General features: G+C 35.6%; 1 protein-coding gene across 2 annotated transcripts in view; it reads right to left on the bottom strand.

Annotated features, from left to right (window-relative positions):
- GABRA4 (gamma-aminobutyric acid type A receptor subunit alpha4) overlaps positions 1 to 15,308 on the bottom strand; it is a 74,598-nt gene that overhangs the window by 10,763 nt on the left and 48,527 nt on the right. The gene's annotated exons all lie outside the window — the stretch shown is intronic.

Genomic DNA, 15,308 nt, shown 5'->3' with positions numbered 1-15,308 from the left:
ATACCCACGTCTGAGTTTTTAGAATATACTATTATATTTTTGCAGGAATTTGTCCTCTCTAACTATGCTTATTCTTAGCTATAGTAATGTTAGATGATCATTACTTTCCATAACTTCTCCCCTTACCATTTCATGAAGTAGATGGTGAGTGAAAAAATGGAGAAATAGAGGAAAGAGAAAGAAGAGCAGCTAATAAAAGGGTGATTGGAAGAAGCCAGCCTCAAAGGGCAATTCACAGATACTAATATATGAAGTGGGTAGATTATATACAATTAATTGAAATCTCACTTTAGACATAAAGGTTTATTCTACAAATGTAATCTTTTTTAGTATACTCATCTAGCATGTTTAAAGTTCAATTCATATCTCATAAATCATGACTTCAAGGTCGCTGAGTAGAGAAGGAAAAACAGCCTCACAAAACAGAGCCAGTGTAGACTCTGACAGGTGTAGAAAGCATTCGTCATGTCGGCTTGGAGTATTCTTCTAAGCAGGGTGCAGCTGAACTAATGAGAAATTGTAGCCTAACATATGGCACTGAACTTGGGTGGAGAAAATTGAAATCAAAATTGACATCAACCTGAAAGCTGAAGAACCATTACTTATCCTGCACTTTTCCTCTATACAGAACATTGTAAATGTCACCTAATTAATCCTCAGATTTTGAATCTCTTGTTACAGAAAAGGATAGTAATTAACTGATTATCATTGATCCTAAAATACTATATACATGGTGAATAACATAAAAAAAGAACAAGGTATATCCTCAAAATTTAAAGAGCATATATAATCATTGGCAAGGAAACATACATACACACATGATACAATAAAAAATATAATGAAAGGTAAAATATATTCAAGAACCAAACTGTGACCAAATGCTGAATATCCCAAGAAGAGAAGAAAAGAGAGTAAAATGATAAATTGGACAAACAGGAAAGAAATACATTTTTTTTTCAAATATAATATGATAGTTGCATACCATCTTCTTCTTTCAGTCAGTTAGGTTGTCCATGACCTTTAGAAATCTGTATGTTTCCTAATACCAAATTCTAAGGACTGGAGACTTTCCCTTCCAGCCAAAATGAAGTAACAGGAACTGAGTCTACTTTCCTGCCTAAAATGACCCCCAAAACTTAAAAAAATATGCAAAAAAAAAAACCTGTTGTTTGAAGAAACTGGCCATTAGACAACACAGAACCATAATCACCGAGAGGGAAGAAACAAACTTGAGAGAGTTGCCATGCTGTGGTTTAGGAAAGGAAAAAACAAAAAAACTGGCAGGCTTCCTGAACTGAAGAGATGAAGTTGAGAGTCTTGGGAGACCAAGATGGCTAGAGTTCACAGGACAAAGTACCAGAGATAAGAATGCTAAACAAAGAGAGAACTCCAAAGATCTAAAGAGAGTCCCCATTGAGTATTTTACGAAGCAAAGATCAGTTTATGGGTGTGAGGTAACAACTACCCAAGGCTGAAAGGAACCGTCCAAAATGATTAGAAGAAACAATACCTGACATTCACCCAAAGCCAGGAATAGTGCATGTTTCCACCTGCTGGACTAGAAAATGTCAACATTCATGTAGCATTTGGTAGAGTACGTAGAAGTGCCTGTCTTAATAGTATGGTATAAATAGCCTCAAACACTGCTCTGGTATTGTCTAATGAATTTTAAGAGCAAGAGTAGGAAGGATCAAACTGACTCTAAGTAACTTTACTGCCCCCCAAAACAAAGTATTAAAACATTTAAGTTCTTTCGTTCTAGACCAGTATGCTTCTGGAATGTCCTGAAATCTTGTGAATTGTGTTCTATATAATAGACTGGCTTCAAAAGTGACACCAATTCATCATTTCTCTCTATATTCCTGCCTCCATATTCATGCTCCACATTCATGTCCAGGAGCTTACCCACTCCTGACCCATCCAGAGTTGGAGTCTATTTTTCCTAAGCTGGCTAATGACTTTCTTTGTCCAATAGTATGTGGCGGAAATGATAGTTTGTCATTTCCAATTCTTAACCTCAACAGTTCTTACTTGCTTACACTCTTTCTGGAAACACTGACGCCACCACCATAAGAACAGGTCAGCCTGGGCTAGCCTGCTAGAGATTGAGAGCTCATTTGGAGAACAGCCAGTTATCACAATGAGACAAGCCTAGAACATCCAACAACTAGCTGACACTAGATTCATGAGTGTTCCGTTAAGAGAAAATGAGCTGCCCGAGCAAGCGTAATCAACATCAACAGAATTCACAGTTGATCCACAGACTTGGGAGCAAAAATAAATATTAATTGTGTGTACCTGAAGTATCATTTTTTTGTTATGCAATATTATTGTGGCAATAGATAATAGTTAGATGAGTTAGATCAAAGGTCCTGATGGGAGGTGCTGCCAAGGGCTCGTGAGGGCGGAAGTTCCTCAGACATTCTGGGATACTTAGAAGATTGGCCTGCCCAGAACTCATAGAGGACCTTTAGGGGGCACTGTTGCCTAATCCACACGCTAGCTGAAGGACCAACATATTTTGCCCTTCATAATCCCACTCTATAAGAATTACAATATTTTAAAACAGAAAGGGATTTCAGTGATCAACTTATTCCATTACCTCATTTTCCAGTAGAGAAAAGTAAGAACAGAAAGGTTACAGGTCACTGGAAGTCATACAGCAAGTTACTTACTTGGTGTCTGTTCTGCCTCACTGTAGAGGTTCTCTACTCACAAATGTGGAGGAGGCTTTAAAGAACTTAACAAGCTGCACATATTTGAGTCAGTCAAGTACTCGTAGTAGTATAAGGTTAAGAAAAATTATACAAGACTTGGACATCAGAAAAAAATACAGCATGTCCTTTCAATGTCATAATAGAGTATTGTTTAACAAGCCCACTCAAGGATTATTAAGTCTTTAGAATAATTTACTTGAGTTTGATTTTGCCATTTAATATTTGATTAGAACCCAAACACTGTCAAGTTAACATATTCAATTATGGATTCCTGTCTAGTACAAAAGATCACGAAAGGTTATGGTTTTATTGCCTTGTCAGACATTAAGCACTTCTGTATTTAACCTACCAGTCTTATTTTACTTTTCCTTTTAAAAAATTGCCTATACGTAGCCATTCCTCAAAAAGATTTTGAATCCATTTTACCATCTAAGTGGGTCTCTCATTAATTAACAATTGAACCAATCTTGGAGACCTGTACATTCATTATTTGTATGTCATGCTTTTGACAGTTGGAAAACTATATTCTGATGATATCTACTATTGGATAAGTTATAAATATCAAAGAAATAAAATCTTACATTTGAAGAATATGCCTAGAGAAAGAGGAGAGTCTAAGCAAAAATAAAAAGAATCAGTCTAAGGTGGTTAGAAAAAAGAACAATGAAGTAAGAGACTTTTTGAGAGTGGGGTGTGCAACATGAACAGTACCAAAAAGATTACTGTCTGAAAACAAAGATCAAGTGTTTTTATTCCAGTTTAAAAGAAGTAATGAGCTAAAGACTGTCTTATCAATCATTGTAGATTAATGCACACAGTAGGCACCTATTTCATATTTGATAAATTGCATTAAAATGGATATCCTATAGAATCAAGATCCTTTTTCAAATTAGAAAGTGTCAAAAATTTTTATCTGATCTCCAATTTATTATTTCTTTTTCTATGGGACACATCTTTAGAATATTGCAGGTAGTGCCTAAGGCATTTAAGTTACCTTGACTCAATCCCAAGTCTGGCTGAGAATGCCTTAGAAGTTTCACTATTCTGTATATCATATCCTACATAAAGGAAAGTGGAATTAGACTGATTTGAGGCTTAAATCATTGCTCTCTGCCAAGCAGTTAAATGACACTCAAGTTATTTTTGTAGTTATGTCTCAAGTTTTACTCTGTTAAAAGTAGTCATTTTCCATGATGACAGACCACAAAAGGAATAAGGTATCTGCAGATCTATCTGGCACACGACTCACTAGGAAGAATATTCACCCAGCTTTCACATTTTGGTGCAACTAATGTGTCAGAGTGATGTGTTTCATACAGAGTGTAGAGACTTCAGTGGTTCTATCATGATTTAGCTGATGCACAGTGGTTTCGAACAAGAAAAAGCACCTAAGCTTCATTTGAATTTTAAAAAATGATTTAGTTTGAAATTACTTTGTCATTAGTCACAATAGCCTGAAGCAAGAAAAGAGATGCAAGGTGGTAGATTTAAACATTACCAACAAATTAAAGCAGCAACAGGCAAACAGGAGCAGATCCAGGCAATTCGTCAGTCATGACTGTGATCTGACACAATTTCTAAATAATTTTTATCAACTGCAAAAAAAATTCATCTCAACTTATGACTCTAGCAGCAATGAGATAAAGTGACTAAGATTAGGTCTACAGAATGCACACAGCTACATTCATATTACTTGCTTGAGAAGCTAATGAAGTTTAATAAAATGTAACTTAATCCTTGTAAATTAAAAACTAACAAGACTGATAACGAATAGGTTTATCTTCTAGAACATCAATGAGTCACATACTAAAAAAAAAAGAATCTAGTAATATAAAGATATTTATTCAAGATCATTTGGACAGGACTTCATGGGTAAGCCACACATCTTATTTAATAGGGAAATAAACAAATGTGGTAGAGCAGCTAGAACTAAACTCCAAGGTAATGATTTACTGAGAAATATCAACAGCATTTTTAGAACGTGCTACACGTAGAAATTTTTAACACATCCCCTCCAAATAAACATGCTAAATATTTTATATACCAAGGCACTCTATCATATATTGAGCTCCAAAATGTAGAAACCAAAATGCTGAGTTCCCTATTTATTGTATTTAATTTCCTCCCAATGTTGGCATTTAATTCAATGTTTGTATTTCCATAAGTTACAGAAATACTACTTTCAATATCAGGCACTGGGATAAACTTTTGTTTTCCATTTGGGATTACCAGAAAAAGAAATCTTAAAGAATCCATTCATTTTCCCTTTATATATTTAGAGTTGAGGGTTTAAAACATTAGAATTTCTTTAAGATAGGTGACTTTGTGATTACTTTTGTTTCATACTGATTCCTAGTGTTTCCTTTTTATTTGTAAATGTTTTGTATGGTAGATACATGGCTCCAATGGAGGAAACCGCTTTGTTAGAGACTTCTTTGGTCAGAGCAGAGGTTCTTAGCTTGATTAAGCAGACTTGTTCAAATGCTACCTGAAATCATGCCAGGAACTGCTTTCATCAATGCCGCCAACATAACCCTGGAGAGAAAAGAGTGCAAAGGACACTCCACTCACTTCCTCTAAATACAGATACTATGTTAGATGAATCTTTTCTTATTCAATGTAGAACAGCAGTATTGTGGTCATACAAAGTGTTTATAAGAATAATCTGAGACTGGTTAAAAACTCAAAGTCTCAAACAAGCCCTATTTGCAGGAAGTGTTTTTCATTAGCTATGCTGTTGCCAGTGATCCAGGGATCAGAAATTGAAAAACACTTGCTAAACAGTTAAAATTGTGGGCTCCCAAATAAGACAGACCTGGTTGCAAATACCGAATTTGTCATTTACTAGCTATGAGATATTCAGCAAGTTATTTAGCCTCTCAAAACCTCAAAGTCCTTGCTATAGGAGTAATAATGCTGCCTTCCTCCTAATAAATATATAAGATAATGCATGTAAGGCACTTAGCTTAATGTCTAGCACATAGCAGGATTCAAACGAATATTACATAGAAAGAACCCACTGAAGTCACATAATAAGATTCTGCCTCCAAAAGAAAATGATATGTCACAGAAATAAATAATTACAGGAAACAAAATTTTAGAAGACAATATTATACGTCTATGAAAATATGGCCATCATGTCTAATAATTACCAAAGCAAATGATCACTGAAGGAAAGAATAGTCTATGGAGTGGGAGTTGAACAATGAGAACACACGGACACAGGGAGGGGAACATCACACACTAGGGCCTGTTTGGGGTGGGGGGCTAGGGGAGGGATAGCATTGGGAGAAATATCTAATGTAGATGACGGGTTGATGGGTGCAGCACGCCACCATGGCACGTGTATACCTATGTAACAAACCTGCATGTTCTGCACATGCATCCCAGAACTTAAAGTATAATTTTAAAAAGTTTTTAAAAAAAGAATATTCTATGGTGAAGTCAGTCAGGGAAAGGATGTTGCTGGTGACAATGAGAAATAAATACAAATAAATACAAAATGCAATAGAAAAATCAAAATTCATATAGGTAGTATGGGTGCGAATTAACACTAGAGTAAACCTTATAACTTATTCATAAGACGTATGTCAAAAAGCTCTTCAGGAAAAAGTAGCAATAACAACAACAGCCAAAACAATGGTTAACTTTTCTTGAGTGATTCTTTTGCACCTGGCACTCAGCTAACATGCTTTTAACTGAACTATCTACTACACCTAATGTCATGTGCCATGTAGGAAAGACTACAGCCACAAGTGTTTCAATGTCTAAAAAAAAGATGTGGGTTATATAAGAAGGGGATCTTGTGTACTATTCTATCAGATCACTGTTTCTTTTATTCCTTTTCCTTTTTTTTTTTTTTTTTTTTTTGAGACAGAGTTTCGCTCTTGTTGCCCAGGCTGGAGTGCAATGGCGTAATCTTGGCTCACCGCAACCTCCGCCTGCCAGGTTCAAGCAATTCTCCTGCCTCAGCCTGCTGAGTACCTGGGACTATGGGCATGTGCCACCACACCCGGCTAATTTTGTATTTTTTAGTAGAGACAGAGTTTCTCCATGTTTGTCAGGCTGGTCTCGAACTCCTGACCTCAGGTGATCCGCCCACCTCGGCCTCCCAAAGTGCTGGGATTACAGGCATGAGCCACAGCACCTGGCCAGATCACTGTTTCTTTCTGGGACTTTACCAACTATCAGTAAAATCTAGAAAGTGGTCATCAGGGAAACAGCACAGATTGGAGAAAGCATTGCAATCCCAACCTACAAGAATATTCATATGTCATTATGTATGAAAAGACATACCCATAGCATTGGCTCACAATTACAACACTGGCAACCCAGTTTGGCTGGGCCTCTTTCTAAATATATTGGAATATTTAAAAGAATTGTATCTGTGAATCTATTGGTCTGGCACGATAGTGTCACTTTTTTCCCTTTATCTCTTATGTCAATTATAGTAGTCAAAAGGACTTTCTTCAACATATAAATTGCAAGTGGGAAATGGGGCAGTGTAGCCCACCAGACTAGAGATGGCAGAATGCAACAAATGTCAAAGGTCAAAAATGCAAATATTAAGAGGTTTTAATCATTACTGTGGACTGGAATGTGTTTTCCCAAATTCATATGTTGAAAACTGAACTCTCCACATGACTATATTGGAGACAAGACCTTTAAGGAGGTGGTTAAGGTTCAGTGAAGTCACAAAGGTGGAGCCCTGTCCCATGGAACTGGTGCCCTCATAAAAGAAAAAGAAATACCAGGTTTCTCTCCGTCTTCTCACCACCTCCACCTTTCTCTGTCATGTGCGGATGCAGTAAGAAAACAGCTATCTGCACATCAAGACAGGAATCCTCACAAGAAACCAAACCCTGTTGGAACCTTTATCTTAGACTTTCTAGCCTCCAGAACTGTGAGAAATAAATTTCTATTGTTTAAGCTAGCTAGTCTGTGCTGTTTTGTTATGGCAACCTGAAGAAACTAAAAGAATAATCTAACGTCAATAAAATTAAATTCAAGACACACAGTCTTCCAAAATTTCTAATCTTTTTTATAGGAAAAAAACCACCTCAACGTATCACTCTTTCTTCTTTCAGGTATTTTCTTTGTTTCTAGTCTCTTCTATTGTGCCTTCTTTACTGAGTGGGTATACTTTTCTGGTAACCCCAAAATTCTAGATAGAGCCAAGATTAAAAAATACATGCAGAAAAGCTAAAATACTTTTGACAAGAATTAAGCATTAATTTCTTTTTAATATTTTTACTTGTGGTTGATGAGAGAAAATACTTTCACACCCACTAGGTGGCATCTACATCCTCTTCCTAATTTGGTCAAAATTGCCTAGATAAGATTCCTCCAGGTAACTCTTGAGTTATTTTCAGCACCTCTTAACCCAAATCAGGGGAATTCGGTTAACTGGAGCTTTTATTCAACCTCAGAGTTTAGACATAACTTGAGCTTCTTCTTCAACCACCAAATATTTTTCCCTGAATATCTTCACCTCCCTGAATATTTTCACTTAGACAGTGAGTGATTATGACTCACTCATAATGTGAATAAGTATGTTTCTGTGTGTATGTGTGCAAGTGTACATGTGTTTTGGATTTCAAAGCAAGCATTTGTTTAAATATTGAAAAATGTAATTAACAATATAATTTATAACTTTTCTTTTTCACACTTTATATTAAGAATATTTTTAATCCTTGAAAGTGGAGTTAATATATATATAGAGAGATCTCATAAAACATTGCAAAAGAATGCTAAATTAGATGGCCAAGTAAATTCACCTTTACAGCATCCACATTATCCTATGGGAATTATTTTATTCAGCTTCAATATATTCAAAAATTACATTCAAACTCAGACAATATTTGCACAATGCTTTATTCTTAATATAGACTTGATATGAGTTGATCATAATGAAATTGTGCTATGATGAATAGCCATCCAGAAAGATTCAAGTCCATGCCAACCCTATAGGAGGCTCGCATAGCAAGTAGTCTGAGTTACAATTTCATCTACATCATCAGCAAAGGCAACAGGGGCACTGTCTTCAAAACAATCATTTATCAAGGCGGGATTTTCAGTATATTTTTGTTGGGGAGAAAATATTCCATAGCTCAGGAATTATAAGCCATGTACCTCTGTAAAATCATAGCTATGCAAGGTGAGGAAGTCTTTGATGAGCAAAGAACCTTGCTGAATTTGGAATTCCAATTTCCAATTCCAATTCCAATTTCTTTGGAATTCCAGACAATGTTTGCCTACTGAACATACACATTTATAATAACTGTAATAGATCTATTTTTAGTGAAAAATAGTTCAAGTTCCATGTTTCATCTCTTGTTGGAGTTTATTATCCAGGTCAAGTGGGTAATAGAAGATCCACAATTAATGACACAAGTAATAAGGTCTTATTAAAGACACTGATTCAACTCATTCATTCATTCATTCATTCAACTGTTTCAGGTTATTTTGCTGGGCATTGGGAGCACAGGGGTGAAAAATAATACACTCCTTGCAATTTCTCTCAAGAATCACACACAAAAAAAACAGTAAATGGTATAAAGAAAAATTAGAGGTACTAGGGAATACATTACCCAGCCTGGGAGGTGGGAAAACCTCTTTGTGGAAGTAATACTTAAGCTGAGATATTAGCAACAAGTAAGTTTTAAATAGGCAAAAGAGCTCCCCTTTCCCTTATGGGGTGAGGGAAGAAGATACTGTTGATATTAGAAACAATCTTTCAAAGATTTTTCTCAGTGGTATAAGGATAAGGCAGACCGATACTCTTCCTCGTCAACAGCAATTTGAGGTTTCTTGAAGATATTCTAAATTTCCCTTCTCTTCTTACTTTTTCTTTTAAAGTGATCAATTTTATAATGCATTCTACTCTAACATAATTAATATCTGATAATATCAATTTCCAGGCAGAAATCCTGAATCATCATCAATATTTCTACAATGTATTGAGCCCTTAATATGGGCCAGGCACTACCCAAAGGGTTTTCACAAATAACCTCACATAGTTTCTACAACAACCCATGAGATAGTACTAATGTTTTCATTTTCCCAATGAGGGCACTGAAACCTAAAACGTTGAGCACCTCTCTCTCCCAGCATGATACAATTAAAATGTGTTATTTATTATTTGAATCCCAAATACATACTCTTAACCACTTCAAGAGGCCACCTGGAATAGCAAATATATATACTCATGGAATTAAAAATACATGCTTATGAGATTTTTTTAAAAACAGAAAAAATTTATCTGAAATTTGTCCACAATAACCCCTAAGTGATCTTTGTAAACAGTTTGGATTTGACTTACATTTACATAGTTTCCATTATAAGCTAAATACTGTACTAACTTTTTTTGTATCTCACAAAAAATTTTCTCATGATTAGAAAATCCTTCCTTCCCATTGCATGTGAAAATTGTTCTAGGTTCTTACTGATTGTTCTTACTCCCATTCATAATATTCTTCCTACTTTGATGCTTGAGTGTCATGAAGTGCTTATAGATAATACTTTGTATCACAAATATCCTCTACATTCAGGCATAAATAAATATTTATAAATAGGCTTACATTTAGTTGATTTATTCTACAGAAAACTGTATCTTAACAAGTGCAATCTAGCTGAGCAAAGTTGTATTTTTAATTGAAGACACTTTCCCTGTGAGTTATTTTAAAAATGAATCAACGCTACTCAAAATCTGCATCTTCTATGTGATAAAAATATTTTTATGATGTTCTTCTACAAGAGGAAATCTATTCCCTATCTTTCTTCCACAAACTACCCCTGAAATTTGGATATAGCACTTTAAAAAGCTATTTAAAAATTTACTATTCAAGATATATGGTAAAACTGATTGAAACATTTTTCCTTTGGTACATAGGACACTGAAATTTCAGCTCCATTTGTAACCCAGAGAAGGTATCAACATGAGCTCTATCTCTTGTTTCTCATTTGAGAATGATTCTTCAATCACTCTCAAAATTTTCTACAAATAATTAAAATTAATAAAGTTCATTTACACATTTGCCAAATTATGTATAAAGAAACTGTGTGTACACATGTATATGTAGCAGAAGAGGATTCATTAAGTCACCTATTGTGTCAGTTTTTATATTTTTAAAATCAGTCCTCTCCCCCCTAGTCTTTACAAATGGAAGTAGAGTCAATTGGTCATAAAGCATATGTTGAATTAGCCTATTAACACGATTCATTACAAATCTACTCCATCTATAGTAAAACAGCACATTAAGTCAGCAGAACAAACTCAAGTTCTACTGTGACACCGATTGGTAGCACTTACATTGTTAAACAGACACCCCCCACTCTCAACACCCCCCAAAAAATTGCTGAAGCCATTTGGCTGTTTTCCAGAAAATAATTTAACTTGTCCTGAAGAGTAAGATCTAAGCTATCAGCTTATGGTTTCCGATGGGCATTATCAAAAAACATTCAACGTTTAACAAGGCTCTCAAGCTGAAACAGCTGTTCATCCAAAGTGAAACTTTTTTTAACTTTCTCTGAGTCTAGCTAATCTTACTTGAGCTAGAAAATAAGGTATTAGACTATTTTGCATGTTCTACCACTTTATGACAAGAAAGCCAATTTTGCACTTCAGTAAAGGCAGATTGCAAATTTAGCATGAATTGAACCAGTAGCTGAGTTGCAATTTATGGCAAATGGTTCATCAGCACATTAATGTATACTGCCAATATAACCACTTCAGCCAGGCAGGCCAGAAACTAGAAGACCCAAATATCTAGTAGGCAGTAAAGGAAATGTGCTCTCTATCAACTTGTATAAAACAAATCTTAAAACCAAAACTATGAACTATCATTATCATTCATTATCATTCTTATGTTAGTACTTAAAAAAACAAAGTCAGAACCATAGGCTCTGAAATCAGATAGATTCAAGTTTTGGACTTTGCTAGATACTAGCTTGATAACCTTGGGTAACTTATTTAGCCTTCCTGTGCTTAAGGTTTCTCCTGAGTACAGTGAGAATAATAACAATAACTACTACTTAGAGTTAGTGGTGTGGTAATTTCCATAAAGTGCTTAACACATTGCCCTAGCATATAGTAAATGATCAATATTTGTTAAATGTTTTTATTCTATTGTTATCATTTAATATTCTAACTCAGATCTGTAGATGGCCCCTGTCAGGTAAAATATTACTATAGAATTGTCCATTATTTCTATACTCAGATATTTGTATTTTTCAACCGAACTAAATAATAATAGTGTAACTTTCCACTTCGGTAAATGTTGGAAATGTATGAGAGCCTGTATTTTGTGCCATGTTCAAAATTCATTTTATTTACTTTTCCTAGGTGGACATAATAAGCATTCTTGGAGCAACACTAAGAACTAACTAAAACTCTTACCATCTTGCCCAGATCTGCCAATTGTAAAGAGATGATTAAGAGCTCCAAGGTTTAAAAGGCTTAAAAGGTTTCCTCTGGGGGTGGTGACTACTTCAAGAGAGGCATCAAATCAAGAATCCTGTGGATATTATTCTACTTAATATTAACAACTTAAAAATATTTGCACTTACTCAAAATATAGCATGCTAAAATTTATTTGGGGTTATAAATAAGCAAACATATATCCAGTAGGACACCAATCAGATGTCTTAAAGGCATAACATACTTTTAATTTGTTGATTCATCCAGCCATCTAGTTACTCATCCCATTATTCAACAAATATTTATTGAGTACCTATTTATGTTCCAGGCATTCTTCTTGGTTCTGGTGATACAAGTATAGAAAAACAGTACAAAATTCTTTTCTTTATGGAACATCCGCTCATGAGACTCCTCAAATCTGTGAGCTCTTCCAGCTGCTATTATCTACCACTACCAGTCTGGGGAAAAATAGTCTACAATTATGGTTTCCACTTCTTCGTCTGTCACTCACTTTTTAACTCATTGTTACTTGATTATTCTCCCATCTTTCCTTTGAAATTATTTGTGGATCACTATAATTAGCACTTAAAAATCTATGTCTTACCAGTCTAGCCAACACAGTGAAACCCCATCTCTACTAAAAAATATATACAAAAATTAGCCAGACGTGGTGGTGCACACCTGTAATCCCAGCTACTTGGGAGGCTGAGGCATGAGAATTGCTTGAACGCAGAAGGTGGAGTTTGCTGTGAGCTGAGATTGCACTATTGCACTCCAGCCTGGGCGACAGAGTGAGACTGTCTCAGAAAAAAAAAAAAAATTATGTCTTACATACTGTCTCAGTATGTAACACTGTTAATGAATTCTTTGTTTCTTTCAATTCTTCCCATTATTCTACATTCTAGCAATGTTCCATTTGCCTTTATGAGTCTCCAGTGTGGGATGCTTGTTCTCTACCTAATTCTAATGTGTTATTTTTCCATAGGGTTTAGCTCTCAGTTATCACAGTTTTCTTAATCTTCAGGTGAATGGGCCTGTTCAGTTGCTTTGAATACAATATTTATATCAATATCATAAAATCAATGTCTTCTCCCCCCAATTTTTTCTAACATCTAGACGCATATAGCCAGCAAGACATCATTTAGATATCCTAGAGTCATACCAAACTTTTAATTTATTTATTCATCTATCTACCCATTTATTCATTCAATTCTTCAGATATTTATTGAGTGCCAGGCACTGTTCTTGGCTCTGGTAATAGGAGAGTAGAGACCAGCCCAAAGTTCTTACCCTTATGGAACTTACATTCTTGCCCATATTCAAAGTCTAATAGAGGTACGAATTTATTCCTATCTAATAAACTCGATATATTTGTCCAAACAAATATATCTCCTGCTGTAGTTTAGATCTCAGAGATTAGCACACTATCCACCTAGCTTTCAAGCCAGAAAACTTCAGCTGTTTCTGCTTCCTTCTGCCTTATTCTCTTTTCCTTTCAGTTTTTCTCAGTATTTTTCTAATCTGTCTCTTCTTCTCCACAGCCCTTGCAAAGACATTCAACATTTTTCACCTGGCTATTGCACAACCTATTAACATTTTGAGACTTAACATCCTTATGCACCTTTTATCTCTCTACTCTTCATTAAAATAATATTTACACACTATAAATGTGATCATGTCAAATTCTTATTTAAACTTTTTCAGCGGCATCTGATTGTTTTCAGGGAAAACAATTATATGGCATAGCATTCTACATGATTTGGGCCCTGCCCCCCAGTCCAGCCTCATCATCCCCTTCCTTTCCCCAAACCACCCTCTCAGCCACCTCAGATACCCTGGTATTAGCAAAGGCTATCAGCATCTGGTCCATATTCACTTGGCTTACCCAGGAGGTTACTCCACATAGGCTGGTAACTTACTGCCTTTCTCTGCCTGAGGGACACACTGCCTACAGAATCTTTATAAACATTATTTATTTATTTATATATTTTTAATGTGTAATACAGTTATGGGATACATGTGCTGTTTTGTTACATGCATAGATTGTGTAGTAGTCAAGTCAGGGCTTTTGGGGTATCCATCTCCCAAATAACGTACATTGTACCCATTAACGAATTTCTCAGTAGAATGGTGGATACGAGTGGTGGTGTGGGCCAGGGGGGAATGAGGAGATGTTGTTTAAAGGGTACAATATTTCAGTTATGTAACATGAGTAAATTCTAGAGATCAAGTGTACAGCATCGGGACTATGGTTAATCATACTGTATTGTATACTATAAATTTGCACGAAAGTAAACGTTAAATATTCTCACCACACACAAAAAAGTATCTATGTTAAGAGATAGACATGTTGATTAACTTGATTGTAGTAATCAGTTCACCATGTACATGTATGTCAAAACATGATGCTGCACACCTTAAATATATACAATTTCAATGTAAAAAACACTGCTAAGTGAACCTAATCAACAAAAGACAGGAATTGTTAAGTACTCCAACTTCTTTGTCAGCCAGTGGGGCAGTTCTAAGGCTTGTCCCCCACATACTTTGGGAAGGTCTCAAGCATAATGAGCACACAGTGGTAAACCCGCTCATTAATGACACTTGATTGGCTTTTCTTCTTTTCCTTCTCACTTCCCTCACAGTGCTTCTTGAGAACACCTTAAAAATAAATTGCTTGCACACATCCTTGCAACAGAGTCTGCTCTGAGAGAAACCCAAATTAAAACACCTGGACTCTAGCCAGGATGTCTTAGTTTAGTTCTAGAAATGTGAGCCATTTTCCCTTCCTTCTGGTTCTTTGCACATTCTCTTCTCACTGTCTTCTCTCCTTCATCTTCTTTACCTCCCTTTTATAATTTCCAAGATAGTATCTAAATATTGCTTCCTTTGAAAGGTTTATTCTGACACCCCACCACCCTCATCAAATCTTACACCATATAAACTCAAATCAGGACCATTGCATCTTCACACCGCATCCTAATGCTTTTTCCTAGCCTAGCATTTAGCACGCTTGTGTGAGTGCCCCTCCAGACTGTGAGTTTCTTTAAGGGCCTCAACAGTGTCTCACTGTTTTCCTTTCCCTACCAACTAGCACAGTACCAAACACTGGAAAGTATTCAATGAAAGTAAGTCAAATGAATTCGATGAAAAATAAATGATGAGTAAACAGT

Source organism: Pan troglodytes, chromosome 3 (genome assembly GCF_028858775.2).
Source record: "Pan troglodytes isolate AG18354 chromosome 3, NHGRI_mPanTro3-v2.0_pri, whole genome shotgun sequence".
Classification (NCBI taxonomy): Eukaryota; Metazoa; Chordata; class Mammalia; order Primates; family Hominidae; genus Pan; species Pan troglodytes.
Note: the sequence above shows the minus strand (reverse complement) of the source record. Positions and strands in the feature narration are given on the sequence as shown.